At 57.9% G+C, this 16,976-nt stretch overlaps 1 protein-coding gene across 1 annotated transcript in view; it reads right to left on the bottom strand.

Moving 5' to 3' along the window:
* The window catches only part of BCOR (BCL6 corepressor), an 82,457-nt gene extending 65,819 nt beyond the window's left edge, over positions 1 to 16,638 (bottom strand). The window contains exon 1 of the mRNA XM_064407323.1: positions 16,396 to 16,638. The gene's annotated coding sequence lies outside the window, so the exon portion shown is untranslated. The remainder of the gene's footprint in view (positions 1 to 16,395) is intronic.
* Between the last annotated feature and the right edge of the window lie 338 nt (positions 16,639 to 16,976).

Genomic DNA, 16,976 nt, shown 5'->3' with positions numbered 1-16,976 from the left:
GGATGCGGGCGCTGTTCCGCCTGCCACGGCCGGGGTTACGCGCTGCTTCCCACTCCCCGCGGGCCTCCCCCTGGGCCCGGAGTTTCCCCCTCCCGTCCTCGAGCCGTCGCCACTTGCGATAAATGGAGATGTCGAGTAGAAAAGGCTTCCCGACCCCTTCCCGAGGGCAAGGAGCGGCAGCGCCGCGTCCTCGTTGCCCTGGGAAACCTCCACGCGAGGCAGCGAGGTGTGTGTGGAGTGGGGGTGTGTGTGTGTGTCCCCTTGTCCCCCGGCAAAGACACATCGAGGGCAGCGCACGGGAAACGTGATAGCAGCGACCCCGCGCTGCCCCAGCGTGCTCGGGGCCCGAGCGGAGCAGGGGGGGCTCGGCGGAGAGCCAAGACGGTGGGGGGGCTTCCCCAGGCTCGCCACACCTCCCATCTCCTCCTGCCGCCGTTCTCAGAAACCCGTCGGTGCCGCGCTCTCGAAGTGAGTGGGTCAGCAGCTGATGACAAGGGGAAAAAAGAAGAGAGCGAGAGAGCGAGCGAGCGAAAAAAAAAACTCCCTCCCAAACCCTAGCCTGGCGCGATTACTCATCCCCAGAGTTCCCCTAAGTCAGAGAAACTTGGCCAAGTCCCAAGGCCGAGCCGTTAACACGGTCTGAGGCTCCCCGGGCACCTTCCGCCGCCGGGCCGGGGCCGAGGGGGCCGGGAGGCCAAGGCCATCGGGGAATGCGCGTCCCCATCCTCGGCGCTGTTCGCGCTCGAGTTATTGTGGAGCGTTTTATCTTCACAGTCACATCGGCAGCTAACGAAGCTCGGCGGCTGCAGCCCACACGACTTTGGTTCTCTGCATTTATCCTTCAATAAAAGCCGATTCCTTTATTAGAAACAGGAGACGTGTCTCCTACCGCCCCTATCAAATCCCAACTGGCAAGGCGCAGCCGACACCTCCCCCTCAGCCCCCCCTGCCCGAGGGAGGCAGGCGGCACCACCCCATGGCCCCCGTCCCCTTCCCGCCGGACCCCCCACCGCGAGCATCCCGCACTCCCCCCCCAGGAACAGGGGCAGCCCTCGTCCCCTTCCAGCGGGGCGGCCAACGCCCCCTCCCCGAGATCCCTCTGGAGCAGGAGCAGCCGAGGCCAGCCGGCCCCTCCCGCCCCAAACAGCCCGCGCCGGCACGGGCAGCCGCCACCCCTCCCCTGCCAAATCAATCGCCCCCACCAGGCGCACCCACACGACTTTCGTTCCCCTGCATTTATCGTTCAATAAAAGTCGTTTCCTTTATTAGAAACAGAGGAGACGCTTCTCCCTCCCACCGCCCTCACCTCATGCCCCCTCCGCGGGCGCAGCCGGCGGCCCCCCTACCACGTCGCCCCCCGCCGAGCGCGGACCGCCCCACCCCCCCCGCTCCCACCACCACCGCCCCCTAAAAATAACAATAACAGTAATAACAATAATAACAGCCGCCGTCCCCAGCAGTCGCGGCAGTCAGCACCCCCTCCACCGAGCTCAGCCCCCCTCCCCTTTCCTCTCAAATCCCCCATCGCTAGGCGCAGCCAAGCCCCCCCCGCCCGCCCGCCTTTCCCCAGGCGCAGCCAACGACCCATCAAATCCCCTGGCCAGGCACGGCTCGGCTCGGCCCCCGCCCGCCTCGCAGCCCCCCCGGGCACCGAGCAGGTCTGCGCGGCGGATGCTTGTGTGCGACTCCGATTGGAGCTGACGCTCCGCCGCTACCGGGCGGGGAATGTTTCCCCGGGCGCCGCCGGGAGAGCCGGTGCTCGGAGGATGCCAGCCCGCTTCGCCGTGCTGTGCCGTGCCGTGCCGTGCCCCTCCTCCGCGGCGCGGAGCGCCCAGCGGAGATCTCCCCGCTGAGGAGGGGCCGGGAGGGAGCGCACTCTGTATCGCATTAAATTAATCGCTCGGCTCCGGAGGAGGCAGGTGATTCTGCCAAACACAATGAGGGGTTTGAGCGCTGCGGAATAAAGCGCTGTTCATGGGGCCGTGGGCGGCCGTGCCCGGCTCCACCGCGGGATCGCCGGCTCCCGGGCGATCTCGGCGCTGCTCCCCGCCGCCGGCCCCAGTGCGGGGAGCTCCGGCTCGGCGCACCCCACCCTCGCCCTCGGGATGGATAAAGGGAGGGCGTGGGGGGGAAACGAGCAGCCGCCCTGGCAGCGGGGGAGCAGCAGCCCCTGGGGACGGGAAACGGGGGGTAGAGGGGACTGTAGCCAGCTTTCCCCACACCCCCCCCAGCTCCTGCTGCGCGTCCCATCGGGGGCGGCCCTTTGCGATGGGGGGGCGAGATTCAGCCTCCCGAGAGGAAGCAGGGGCCGAGTGCCGGGGAGCGCGCAGCTCGCCGTGCGGGGCGCGGGGCCCCCGGGCGGCCTCCGGGCGGACGGTGCGGGGCGGGCGGCGCTGCCAGGGTTCAGGCGGTGGCAGGCGTTGTTTTCCTCGGAGAGCGGAGGAGGAGGAAATCTCCGGGTTTTTAATGAGGGGGTGCAGAAGGGCTGAGCGCTGGGATTACACGGCGCGGAGACAGAGCTGCGGGCTGTGTGTGCGCGCAGGGCTGCTAGTCTCCGCCCGTCTGCCTGCTAATCGCACGTTTTCCGCTGTTAAAAAGAAACCGAGACACTGTGGCCGAGCCCAGCGCTGTCTCTGTGACTGTGACATGAAAAGATGGCGCTCTCTCCCCTCCCCCAGCCTCCCTCTCGGTTTACACTTCCTCCCCAACAGCTTTTGCCTTCCAGTTTTTTAAAGCCCTCTTTGCTCCTTCCTTCCCCCCCTCTCCCCCGGCCGGATACCACCAGCTTCCCAGCCGGTCGGTGGGTCCCTCTGTTACGACGATTTTTTTTTTTTTTTCCTTTTTTCTTTACCTCGCTATTTTCGCCTCTCCCTTTTCTCGGAAACCTCGATCTCTTTATGTCTCGCTCTTTTGTGAACTTCAGCGGCAGTTTGCAGGAGGCGGGGGGGAGGGGGGGAAGGAAAAGCGGGGAGGGGGTTATCCCGTCGCTCCTGCCCCCCATCCATGTCCTCCCTCTCCCGAGGGGCAGCGGGGGCAGGAAAGCGAGGCGGATCGAGGTGCGTGGCTGTCGGGGCGGGCAGCAGGGAGGTGCCTGCCCGTGCCGGCGACCCGGTCGCGCTGCGGTTGACCCGGTGGCCGCGGGAGCGCTGGCCGCGGGGCGAGCCGCGCCGGAGCGATGCGGCGGCAGGAGGCTCCGTCCCAGCAGTTTACCTGTCTGGAAACCTGCGAGCACCAAGGTGGTCCCGGATCCCGGAGAGGGTCCACGGAACTGGCCGCGGGCCCGCTCCGAGGCAGGAGGGCCACCCTGCCGCCTTCCACATCACTTACTGCGCTCATCACCAGACCGCTCTAAGTGCTAAGTTTTTTCTCCTTTTTTTTTTCTTTTTTTTTTTTTCCCCCCTAAGCCTGCAAATTAAATTCAGCGCCGCTCTCCTATTTTAGTGTCTGTTATGTTAATTGCACTTAGCGCTGGGGCGCTGCTCGCCAGGGATGTATGAAGGCCTCGGAGATTAACCGCAGACTCTTTCTCGGACTTTTCTGAGGCAGCAGCAAGTTCCGAGGGACTAAGAGGGAGTCTTCAAGATCCCATGTGCTTTCGGGGCGTGCCGCTGCTGGCCGGCACCTCTAAACTCGGGGCTGGCAGGTCAGGCTGCCAGCAGCTCCCTGTGCACCCGCAGATCTATTTGCGTAAGGATTTGCATTGCGGGACGACAGGTATTTTTCCTCCCTGTGGATGGTAAAAATGCAAAATTAGCGTGACTGTTTCCAGGCAGAGAAGCCACGACTACGTGATCTCGCTGAACCTGTCGGTTGTGCTCTCTGGAGCAGCAGGGAAACCGGACACCTTTATCAGTGACCCCCGAAGCCGTTCTCCCGGGCGTTCGCTGTATTTATCGCCGTCTAACCCTAGGCAGCCGGCGAGGGCCGTGTCACGGCCCCTGCTCTGCCCGGGGATGTCCGTGCGGCTGGCTGTGCCCCGCGGTGTTACCCAGCCACTCCGGGAAGGAGCAGGCATGTGCAGCCTTCCCCGGCATGTCCCTTCTCCGGCGTCTACTTCATCTATTCGTTATCAGGGGACGGCGCGTGGAGTGACTGAGCCTAATAAGTTGTCCACTTGTTCATTTCAGGAGCATTGATTTCTGGTTCCAAGGCACTCTGTTCTAGCTCTGGCTACAGCTGCGGGGCATTTCGCAGCTGGTCCTTCGCCTAGACAAATATCAGCGAGAATGTGAGCGTTATTAGCCACATAAATAAATCATTAACGTGCACACAAATGTTATTTTAGCATAACTTCCAGGGAGAAAATACCCCGGCGGTGCAAGGCGGCCAGGCGTGCCGCGTTGGCCCGGCCTCGTCGCGGGCAGCCCGGCAGCGCCGGGCGGGGGTCGGCGCCCCCCGGCACGGACAGGCAGCGCTCTGGATTGAACATTAACAGGGCCGGCCGGCGTGCCACGGCCGCAGGGCCTCGCTCGCAGACCTTTGTCTGCTCTCCCGAGGCCGGGCGGGGACGCGGGGCGCTTTTCTCCCCGAACGCCACGGCACTAATGAGATTACCGGCCGGCTGGCCGCGGCTGGGGCCGGCAAGCGCCGAGCCGGGGAGAGCCCGGCCCAGCCCGGCCCCTGAGCCTCGTTAGGGCAGGAACTGCGTTCGCTCGTGGCCTCCCGCGAAGCGCCGCCGGCTCCCCCCGTGCCCCGGCGGCGGCGAGCGGGGAGCGGCAGCCGCCGCCGCCCGGGCCGCGCTCGCCCTGCCCCGCGGAATCCCGCGGGTGCCAGCAAAGCCCTGCCTGGGAGCCCTGCCAAGGCGGGCTCGCTTTGATATTCCGCGCCACGGCCGCTCCTCCGCTTGCTCCTGATCACGCAAATGCGAGCTTGCCCCGGCGCTCTCCGTAATAAACACTGAGCGCGTTTCGCTGGGCGCCCAAAGTAAATACTGTGTCGGGGCTGCGCTGGGAGGCTGGGATCTTCCACTTTTTCGCACTTAGCAACAGACTGAGGCGTCGTGCGCGCCCTCCCCGAGCCAGGCTCGGTGTGATTTACTTTCTGGTTGCAATGCAGATATACACTTGTCAGTTCAAGGGCAGGACAGAAACTGTGCAAGCGGAGTCTTGTGAACGGAAATCTCCCATTTACGAGGTTCTGCTCCAGCACCAAAAGCCACCCTCCAGCACCTTTGTTCTGCATGCAGCTGCTTTTACACACACACACACAAACACACACACACCCTCCACCCAGCCACATCACCATCCAACCCTTCTTCCCGCGTCTCACTCCTCAGATGGATTCTCAGCTTTTTTCCCGACTGACCCTGGGGGAGGCGGTGGGGGGGAGCAAGGGGGAGGGAGCCCGGGAGAGGTTGATGATGAATGACAAGGCAAATGATAAGAGCCGAAGCGACAGCAAAAGCAAACAGAAGTGGTCTCTCGCAGGGCCCAGAGCCGGCCACGGGAGTTGTGCCTGTGCCATGAAGACAGGGCTGGCCTCCGCAGGCAGCCCGGCTTCTCCGGGGCGAGACAAACACATTTCGGTCACGTGGCGAGCCTATACGGTGCCATGCTCCTATTTGCTTTCCCCGCTCGCTTTTCGCTTCTCACAATAACACGCCATCCGCCAGCCAGCTCCGGGGCTAACCTCACCTCCCTGGCGCCCGGCCAGCCCGCCCCGGCCCGGCCGTGCCGGGAGAAGCCGCGACTCCCGTGGGGAGGTTGCAGCCCGTCCTGGGGCTGGCAGCAGCCCAAGCCGGAGCTGGGGAAGCGCCCGGCTGCATCCCGGGATGGGGCTGAAACGGGAGTTGGCTGCACGGGGGCGGGAGCAGGGGCCAGGAGTGGCCACATCGCCAGGACAGGGCTCAGGAAGAGCGCGGTGTCCCCGCAGGGTGGAGTTCCGCCCGGGGCCCGCAGGTGCGGGGAATATGCGGGTGCTGCTGACTCCAGGATGCGGGGAACCCCCGCATCTCCTTCAGGATCGTCCGGGCGCAGAACGGACTCCCAGGAGAGCTGGGGGGAACGGGGCACCCGCGGCGAGACGCCAGCCTTGCTGTTTTAAAATGGCTGAAAAGGGTGTCCCCGGGCATCCCCTTCCCGGGAGCAGCGGCGGCCAGCCCCGTGGCCCCGAGCAGCGCGGTCGGCTCCGGGAACAATGAAGCTCCGCGGGCGCTCCCGGTGCCTCCCCGCTGCCCGGGCAGCGCCGCGGGGCCGGGGAGGCGTTCGGGGGGAACGGGAGGCTGGAGCCGGCCAAGTGCCCTCCCTCCCCCGCCCGGAGGAACGAGCGTGCCGTTTAATCCCTTTATCCCCGCTCGCTGGTGGCGGTGCGAGCCGCCGGGCCCGGAGCCACCGGGGAGGCAGCGTGCTGGCTCGGCGCCGCAGATGTCGCCGGGTGGGAGCAGGAGCCGATCCCCAGCGGCACCAGCTCCGGGAACCCGGGCACCGCCTGGCCGCGCACCGGAGGGTCCGCAGCCCCCGAGGGCTCCCTGCCGTCGGGCACCGCAGCCATGCCCCAGCACCCCGCTCGGGGCCCGGACACCTCCGTGTCTCCTTCCCGGGGCAGGCCTCTCTTCTGACCCCCGGGAGCACGGTCTGCAGCCTCCCCTCTGCCCGGAGCTCCCGGGCGGGCGAGGAGCAGCCCCCGGTGGGGTGCCCAGGTTGCAGCCCGTGCTCCGAAATCCGGCAATTATGCAAATGCCCGGGACGCTCTCCCCTTTGATCTGAACTTCCTCGGAATGATCCCTTCTCATTACGGGGCATGAAAATGCCTCTCGGACGTGTAAAGTGAGCTACAGAGCTCCTTTCATTCCCTTTTGTTACCCGCACCGGGCTCGTCTCTCCAGCCCCGCATTCCCCAAGCGCCGGGAATGAGGACGGAAAGGGGCTCCCGGGGGAGGCGGCGGGACGTGGGAGCAGCCCGGGCCGCCGGTTGTCATGGCGAGGCCGAGCGTCTTCCCGAGTTATGTGCGACTAATGGGTCTGTGCCCCGCTCGGCTCCGGGTTCACCTTTCCCCCGCCGCTGTGACTCACTGCCTGCACCGCGGGCTTAGGGCGGAGGGAGGCGGCTCAGGGCTCCCCTCGACGGGAGAGCAGTGCTCGAGCGACTTTAAACTCCATCTTCTGCTGCGCCCCTCGCCGCCTCTTGCTCCAGTTCTGATAACCGAGGCTAACGAGGGTGTATCAGAGGTTTAGAATGTCTACGCGGCCGTGGGGATGGTTTTCAAGACTCCCAGGAGCCACGGCTGGGATTTGCTCTTATCTTATTTTCTCTCTTCTCTATTTTTCTTTTTTTTTTCTTCCCCTTTGAAAGGATATTGAGAAAGTTTATGCTGTCTTGAAAACTACTCCTCTGTAAGAAAAACATTCTGACCATTTGCTGGAGGCCATTTTATGAAACCTCAAGGAGGTTAATAGCTTGCATAATTTCAGGAATACCAGGTCTCTCCTTATTACCTCCTTCTCATTCTCTGCCATTTACTCAGACAAACCGGGAGCTCTGGAGGCCAGGCACTCCCGAGGCAGACAATGGATTCCTACCTGAATCCCCCTGTCTGAGGGGCCTGCCCCAGAAAACAGATGGACTTCTTCCCTGCTCTGCTCACACACGGTGCTGAGGGAAAACCTGCAGTGTATCTGTGAGGCTAAGAGATGCACATGGAACAGACACAGTGTAAGGAGCCCACCCTAAGTATGGAGGTTGCCTTTTTCATTTGGCTGGAATTTGCTATTTCGTCTAGAGAAGCACTGGTAGATGTGGTGTGAATGAAATTCTGCTGCTGCAAAACAAAGCTGAGCAAGCGGGAGAAGGAGAATTATTTGAACTGTTTCTAAAATGTTGTCATGTTTGTTAACAGCTGCTTAACTCCAGTGTCTAACAAGCTCTTGGAAAATAAGTTTATTAATAAAAAAAAGAAAAAGGCAATGCCCCCGCTTGCTTACAATTAAATGATGACAGCTTATAATGCATTCCTTTGAGACCTCCAGTAATATCAGGACTCAGGGGACTGGAAATACCTAATTCATAGATTTTTTAAACCAAGAACGGACTGTTATGATCAGCTGGTCTGACCTGCCACATATCATGGGCCAGTGAATTTCAGCCAGACGTTCTTGTATCAGACCCATAAATTCTGCCTGAGCTTTTAGCTTGGCATCCAATCTTGCTCTGAAGACTTTTAAGTAAGAGGAAAAACCACTGCTTGCCACAGTTGTTCCAGTGGTTATGTCCCCTCACTGTTTTTTTTTTTTTTTTTAAAGTACCTATTTCTGCTCAGAATTCATAGAGCTTCATTTTCCAACATAGGATCTCATTATGCCTTTGTCTGCCACATTAAAGAGATCTTGACTATCAGAAATCTCCCCATAGAGACACTTAGGGCACTTAAAGACTATGATCAAACCAAGTCATAGCCTCCTCTTGGATAAATTAATAGATGGGATTTCTTTAGTCTTTTGCAATAAGATGCGATTCCCAGACCTTGAATCACTCTCCCAGCTCTCTTCTGATCCCATATTAATTTGCCAATGCACTTTTAACACGCAAACACCACAACAGAGCCGGACACAGCATTGCAGCAACAGCCTCATTCCTGTCGGAAGCACTAATGGCATAATTAAGTTTACTTGTTTAAAACCCTATGCAGATTACTTTTATAGATAGCTTCAGCAATACTGACTTTATTAAAACCCCATTTAAAAAGTCACCTGTCTTCATGCAGACTAGTGTTGTTCATCAAAATCACAGTGCTGAGCATAGCTTGACCAAAGTGCAGAGCTAGCTTAGTTTTTCTGGCTGGGGCTTTTTCAGTGCTCCATCAGCCCTGGCCTTCAGTAGGGCTTCATATTTTTTTCTTTTGTCTGTAAGAAGCAACTGCTGCATATTCTCACAATGGCACTGGCCCTGGATGTACAGCAGTACAGAAGCAAGGGCAGAGCTTCACTACACCATTCCCTCTTTTCCCTATTCCTCTCTTGAGGTACCAAAGCCTTCATTAAGTTGCTCCAAGACTCAGGGTAGTCTGAGAACTCAAAATTCAGTCCTTTCAGTGTCCCAGTGATGGGGCTCAGTTTTGGGACACTCCTCCCCAGGTAGCTCACAGAGCCATTCCTTGAAGGCTTTTTCAACCATGTCAAGGGTCTGCTCTCACACCTCAGCCCATCCACCTTCTCATGGGCATCTGCTCCAAAAGATGGACACTGAGCATGGTGAGACTGTGAGTGACGTTGCATCGGGTGCTGCAAGCCCAGACTCCTGCACAAGAGGTGGCCTGAGTTGGAGCCAAAATGCCCTGGATTATTTGGGTGAGACAGGCTCCCAAAAGCCTCAGCAGTAGTGGGGATTGCTTTGTGCTGGGCTCTGTACAGCAAGGATGAAATATTCTGACCCAGCAATCTCTTTTCATATTATTTGTATCCTCAAAAGCAGAATATCATGTAGGATAGGCACATTCTAGGACATGGCTGAGCCCCAGCTTCATACTCTATCTCTGTGCTTCCTAGCAGGAGTCACACCACAGCAACACTCCTTTACTTATTTTCCTCCCAAATTATAGGTATTTTTTCATGGCTCTGATTGGAGATTCAGGTTGGTCATGGTCACACATCAGAGCAAAGGTGCTTTTCCTACCAAGGGCAATCAGACTGGCTTCTTCCAGCTCCCTTGGTTTGCCAGGCTGTCCTTCCTGAGATCTGTGCCTTAGCAGAGGTTGTGGCACGTGCTGGAGACTGGGTGAGCTTAGTGGTCCTGCACCTTGGTCACCTCCCAGTGGGAAAGCAGCTGTGACCTGCCCAGAAAAGCTGGTCCCCATGGAGGAATGAGTCTCCATTGGCACAGAGCTGCTCAGGGCACTTGCATGCCACTTATTCTGCCACTACCTCTGGGAATGTGGTGGCAGAGCATAAAGCCAGTGTAACTACACTTTTTGTGCCGAGGTGATCTGTGATGAAGTTCACATTACATTATTGAACCTAGAGGCTGCTGCTGCAATACCTGTCCAAGCCCAGCCTGCATAAACCAGCACCAAGACAGGCTCAGCTCAGGAACAAGGGTTACGTTTCTTTTATGCTTATGCCCCATCTCACAATTTGCACCATGCAGTTGCACCACATCTGCCCCTTTAATCATAAATTATCCATGAGCTTAAATTATTTTTCCCATGACACATAGCACAGCCTTCAAATCCTACTAGTAGCAGCCCTCCCCTCGTTTACACTTTCCACGTGCCCTCGTTTTACTGTGAGTCAGACACACTTGCCCTCTCTTCCTATGACTTACACTTTCCTACCTCAGAGGACACATATATCAGAAGACACATCTGATGGCCCAGTTTATGGATATCCTCTGATACAATGGGCATTACTCCTTTCCAGAACCACTGCTAGATAGCCATCGGGTTCAAATCAACCTCTCCATTAGACCCAGCTACGAAAAAGGGAGCACAGAGAAGTCACCTTTGTTATAACAAAAACACCCTCGAGTTGCTCTTAATTCTAGTAAGCAGCACATTATCCTCGCTCGCTGTACAAAAATGCAGTTTATAATTTTAAAAAGCAATAATCGTTCAAACCATCGGGGCTGCAGCTTTGAGGCACTGCATACTGCAGGATGGGATTGCTTCTCTTCTCTCTAATCTACCTGCAAGCACGTGTCACCCAGCCACTCATGACAACCTGCACTTGCTTCTTGCTGCACCCAACAGTATTTGGGTCTGAGAGACTCTTTTGGGGTCTGCTCCCCTCCAACTCTCTTAGGGCTTTGCCAGTGGTTTTCGTGGAGAGCAGAAGGAGGCTGTCTGTGTAAAAACCAATGTTGACATTTTCTTGTTTAAATATCATACATCAGAGGGGGGTCACGGGAGCCAAGGCCACCAGAAAGGGTTCCCCCACAAGCTATTATTTCCTTTTAAAAGCACCAGGGACCCAGCAGTCTCAGCTGGGCCTCACACCCATTTGTCTGCCCTTCTCTGTGAGCTGGCTGACTGCTGCCGGTGCCACTTAGCAAATACAGATGTTCAGGTCTTTTTCTTTCACCACGGGCCTCACTTATCCCCGTGCAGAGGTCTGCTACTAAATGAATGCATCGTTTAAGCCCTGTTTTCAAGGCCATGCAAAACGCACACCCCATCCACGCTCACCTCACTCTTTGCTTGCAAAAATCTACAGTGCTTTCCTATCAAATTTGAAACAAATGGCATTTAAACTTATTTTAAAAATTAATTGAACCAATACATCAACAACTTTCATGTTTTCAGAGCCCGTATGGCCCTCGCCTGGGAAATTAGAACTGCAGGAGGGTAATTTTGCATTTAAATCAATGGAGCTCTCTTTCCTGACAAGGCTGTCTTCACACTGAGCCAAGCAGCTCTACCCAGGTTCCAAAGAAGGGAGATCATTAGGTGTCCTGCACCCACAGCACACCTGATCTCCCTGCCAGGAGAGTTTCCTGGGAAGCTGTGGAAGCTCACATCAGCACCACATGGGGCAATGCTGCTGGGGGATCCTTCTGCACCCTGTACCCTTGTTGCTCTCTCTTCCCGTTCATCCAAGCAACACCTCACCTGCTGTGCCTTATTCCCTGCATCTTCCCCCATTCCTGATGTGGGAGTGTCGTGCTGAGAGTGAGCAGGGGCTGTCAGGGTGATATCAAAGGCTGAGCTAGGAAAAAGTGTGTCTGGGGATCGCTCAGAAGAAGGAGCAGAGAAAGTGATGGAAGACATGCCCTTTCCCAGGGAGGCAACGGCTGCAGGATTTATCTTTTTATCTAACCCCCTGAACAGATTTGCTGCCAAAAGAAAGATAATCCACATTATGTGGAAACACAATTACATTCACATGAGCACACACACACAAACACGCACTGTTCCCTTCTAACCACAGGACACAGACTTTGGGAGTGGTGGCCTTGGTGAGACATGGCAAAGGAGCCCATGACTCAGTCCAGGAGCTCACCTGCCTCCCTGTACCACCAGCACAGCACTCGTGGTCATCTGCCTCTACAGACTTTACATTTTTCTTTCTATTTTTAGGGCAGGCAGGAGCAATCTGTCTTCTGTGTCTACAGAGTGTGCAGCACCCTAAAGTTCCTGGCACATAACACAACATTTCTGAACCTGGAAAGATAAAATGCTACTCAAATTTAGCATCTGTCAATCCCCCTATTTATCTCTGTGTGTCCTGAGCCTTACCCTCGTACAAAAACTCTCCTTACTGTGTTATATTTTGATAATAGAAACAGTATATTAGATGATGCAAGGCAGAGTCTACCCTAAAGAAGAAAAAACAACAACAAAAAAAACCAGGCAGCATAAACAGAGTTTCTAAGAATATAAAGGTATCATTTAGGTGGTCATGTAGTGATCTTTAAGAACTTTTAGTGACAGGACTTTTGAAATTGTTTTTCCCCTTCTCACAAGTGTTGTGAAGGTGGTGAGATGTCAAAACAGTGAAAAAGAGAGACAAGACTTGACAAACTGTAACTGGGAGAGCACCAAAGCTGTAAGCCTGGCTGCAAGAAGGCCTGCAGGCTGGTGGGGACTGGGTGCCTGCAGCCTGCTCCTTGCAGGATTCACACAGGCAGCAAAGGGCTGAGCTTGGAGGGAGGGCCTGGGGTACACCTGTTCCAAACTGAAGAAGCTTTCATATTTTTTGGTGTGCCAGCCAACTGCTCCAAGCCACTGGGGTTTGCCCATTCTGCTTTAGTAATGCTCTCCACTGCTGTGCCTCTGAGGCGTAGCCATCACCATGTAACAGCACTTCCAAGGGGATTTTCAAATGCCTTTGGAGCTGCAAGGGGACAGCGGTGGGAAGACTTGTCAGAGCCACCTTGGCCTGAGATGCTGGGGCTTAGATCCATCCAGGCATTCATTCAGTGAAAGCCAGACAGGATCAGGCAGAAAGTGGCATAATGTGCTGTTGGGAGCAAACCCACACAGTTTCAAGTGCACACAAACCATTTTCTGTGGGACCTTGGAGTGCTTCACAGGAGCACTCCAGGGACCAGGTGACTTTAAGCATGGTGAATTTCAGCTGCATAACCAAGGCTTAACACTGTGACCACAGCCCTCCCTGAGGTAGGGATGACTGCAAAGGCCAAGCCAACAAGTTGGAAAGGATTGTTTTCCTTTTTCATTGCTGCTGTCTGGTTTTCCAGCTTCTCGATCCAAGCATACTGCTTGAAAAGGGATGTATGTTACCATCATGACACAGGCCTGTGTTTTCTCTCCCCTCTAAAATGCTGGATGTACCTAGTCAGAGAGCAGCTCCATGCAGAACCTACAGGGAGGTGTAGAGACCCTGGGGCCATTTGTGCCTACTGCTCTTCAGGTTGCTCAGAAGTTTCAGTCCTGCCTTCAGACAGTGAACAGCAAGGCTCAGGGCTAGCAAAGTGGTGGTATGTAATACCTGTGCAATATCTCCCCTCACAAGGCAGGGGAGACCAATCAACTACACACAAACCCCATCAGGCCCCTGGGAAATGAGTTTTAGTGCTGGTTTGCCACAAACTTTGTCCCAAATACAGAAGAAGAACCTTGTCTCAAGCCCAGCCTGAAAGAGTTGTATTCACACACATGTATGTGCTGTTGTCTCATTCTTGCACTCTTCTTTCAGGTGCTTCCTTGCCATGGGAGAGGGTATCCCCAGGCCATCATTCCCATGTACCCACAGGACTGCTTCCCAACCACAGTTTATATTCAGTTTTCCCCAGATAAGTTACTCTGACATCTCCACATACACACACAGGGATCTCTCTGAATGCCATATGCATCATCTTTTGCCCTCCTGCTCCCAGGCAGGCCAGGGCTCAGCCTGCCCAGGCATGTGCCACACCACACCTCTTCCCCCTGGTCTGCCCAGAGTCCGTCCCCATTTCCTGCACCTTCCACTGTGCCAACACCAGCCACCTCTGGAGGACCACAGCAGCAAGGGCACAGGAATCATTTAGCTCCCAGGCAGTGCTCTGTGCTGTGCCCCAGCAGGAGCAGCACCGTGCTCTTGCTCCTGCTCCTATAGTGGTGCTCAGAGGTACAGGGCAGGTTATAGATTTTTGTCTCTCTCTGGCTTGTGGGCTCAGCAGCAGTACCTCTGCCTGTGGGGCTGCACAGGCAGCTGGCTTGCTGCTGTGCCCCTTGGCTTCCTCTGCCATCCCTGATGCATGAAAGGAAAGGCCAGGGGTGGAAGGGAGCAGAGGGACAAGGCAGGGGTCCGTGGGATGGGAATCGCTCCAGGGTGCTGGTGACCAGCATGAAGGCAGCTGGCCAGCTCTGCAAGCACAAGGCAGTTCGGAGCAGGGGGGCGAGGGCTGGGAGGTGTCACTTGAGTGACCTGGGGCCGGGGCCATCACCGAGCTGGGGGACAAACCTCCCTGGCCGGCTCCCGGGAGGCAGGAGCACGGCTCAGACACCGCTCCCAGCCCCTCGCCGTGCCGCACATCCTCCTCGGGGCGCCGGCCACGTCTCACCGGGACCTCTCTCGCCCCTGCTGGCTTAGCCCGGGGGACACCCGGAGGAGCCCTGTCCCGCTGCTGGCCCCGGGCAGTTGTCTGGGCTGAAGAACGTGGCCTGCACCAGCCCGAGCCAAAACCCCGGGCGTGCGAGTCACCCCCGTCCTAGGGAGAGCCTTCCATGTCCTGGCTGCCTGGGGGTAGCAGGGAGCTCCAGAAAATACCAAGTGCGTGCTTGGACTGCATCAAAGGTATTTATTTTGATTGTCCCTTGGCTATAACTTTCATCGTTCGCCTTTGTTTTATAGCTGCTCAAGTTTACTTGCAGAATTAAGACAGATTTGGGGGGGGAGGGGGAGGAAGGGGGTAGGAAGCCTTTGTTCTCCGGAGTGTGCTTGTCTTACTTTTGCATCATGTGGCCCGAGCGGCACACACACACACACATCCCCCCCGCCCCGACCGTATTTACTCTATCTCGAGTGAGTCCTTTGAAGGAGAGGGCAGAGCCGTCGTTAACCCCCTGCGTGCCTGCTGGGCCCTCCGCCGGCAGGACCGCTGCTGGAGCCCAGAGCCACGGCTTTCCCTTTGACGGACGGCATCAGTCGCATGTTTGTCCCCCCCCGAAGCAGCCCAGAGCGGCCATCCCGCGGCGGTCTCCGCTCCAGCAGCTCGCACGGGCGGTGGGCCTCTCGGAGAGAGCCCGGGGATACCCCCCTGATCACTGCAGACCGGGCTGGAGATGCCTACAAACTCGAAACAGCTGCCGGGCTCTGCTCTGGCCTGACTGCTAAAATACGCCGATCTCCTTTTAATCTGTTTCATATTCACAAATTAAGCACTTAGCCTAGGTAATAAATCATGAGGCAGTTTACGAGGCTAGCAGGAGACAAACAAGTGGAAAGGGAAAAACAATCGCCTAAAAGTAGATTCCGTATAACTGAAAATACAACTCGGAAATGCAACAAATGTAACTCGGAAAGACCTGCTCCGCGCTCCCCGGGGCGGCGGCAGCGCCCCGGCACCGGCCGAGCCCGCACTTGTCGCTCGCACCCCGGACTCCGGCCTTTGTCTCCCCGGGCACCGGCTCCACCTGGGAGAGACTCTCCCGCCGCAGCCGGCCTGGAAATAATGACTCGAGCTGGCGATAACCTCGTCCTGCACACACGCACACCGGCTCGTCTCTGCCTGGGGCGGCGGGGGGAGGAAAGTGGTGATGGAAAATAATAAAGTGCGGGCTCGCAGGCGCCCGCGGACGATGTGGCACTGCCCGGTGTCCCCGGGGAAGGCGGCCCCAGAGCGCCAGGGGCTCCGCACGCACGCTCCCGGCCGCAGGGGAGGGCAGCAGCTGGAAAGTAGCGCCTGGGCTCCCGGAGTTGTCCCCTGCTCCTCTTCCCGGGATGGCCCCTGGAGGGGCGCACCGCGGCTGGCGAGGGACACACGCCCCCCCAAGCCCCCGCGTGGGGACACTGTCACGGTCACCACCCGTGGGCATCGCGGGGAGGGGGAACGGGGCTCCGGAGGGCAGGTCCCAGCCCCAGCCGCTCGGTTCCTGCGGCGGGAAAGGGGATCGGGGGGCGGGCGAGCCCGCAGAAGTGCGGGCCGGGCGCTGGCAGCGGGGCACCGAGGCACGGCTGGCCGCGGCGGCAGCCCGGGACTCCCCGGCGCTCTGCCCGGAGTCTCTTCCCGGGAGAGCCGCCAGCCACTCCGCGGCACGAAGCCGAAGTCCCCAAGACAAAAGATCCGACGCCAAGACCCCTCCTGGCAAAGTCGCAGCGTGCCGAAAGTATTTCAGCGGGGAGTTTTCCCCCTCCCCCGGCGGAGCTCCGCGCCGGGCCGAGCCGGGGCCGCAGCCGGCGGCGGGAGGGGGAGCGAGCAGGGCTGCTGTGTGGGGGACGGCCGGGAACATCCCCCGGGAGAGGCGAGGGGGGAGTGGAGCCGTGATTTAAAGGAACTCCCGCGAAAGGGAGCGACACAGACCTGCGGCCGTCCGCCGAATCCAGTGTGCCGAGCTGTGGCTGCGAAGAGGCGCTGTCAGGGGCTATCGATCTCTCGCCGGAGCGGCGGCTCCGGTCCCCGCATCGCCCGCCGGTAACAATGGCAGCGGCCGCGGCTCTCCACGCGCCTGGGCGGCGGAACGGATGGCGGAAGATGCCGCTCCGCTCACACGGGCTCGTTCATGCATCCCTCTCGGCCGGAGCCTCTCGCTACTGCCGCTCCGCCGAGAGCTCCGGCCCGCTCCCCCACCCCCCCCGCTCCTCCACCCACCCCTCGCAGCCCGCCCTTCCCCAATTTTCCATTTTCAGGACTTTGGCACGGAGCCAGACATGTCAGGAGGGGATGAAACTTGACACAGAGATCTCAACCCAGAGCGATTTCCTCCTCCCCCCCCCCACCATCCCCACCTCCCCCACCCCCGTCCCCAGCCCCTAAGTTAACTTGAAGATAGTTTGGCCGTATTTCAGTTTGAAAAGAAGGGGAAATTGCAGGTCACTGGTGCATGGTCGGGCCGGGTGCATTTTTTTAATTTAAAACGGTAGACATCGAGGCCTGAAAAGCAT

The sequence above is a fragment of the Passer domesticus genome, chromosome 2 (genome assembly GCF_036417665.1).
Source record: "Passer domesticus isolate bPasDom1 chromosome 2, bPasDom1.hap1, whole genome shotgun sequence".
Taxonomy (NCBI): Eukaryota; Metazoa; Chordata; class Aves; order Passeriformes; family Passeridae; genus Passer; species Passer domesticus.
Note: the sequence above shows the minus strand (reverse complement) of the source record. Positions and strands in the feature narration are given on the sequence as shown.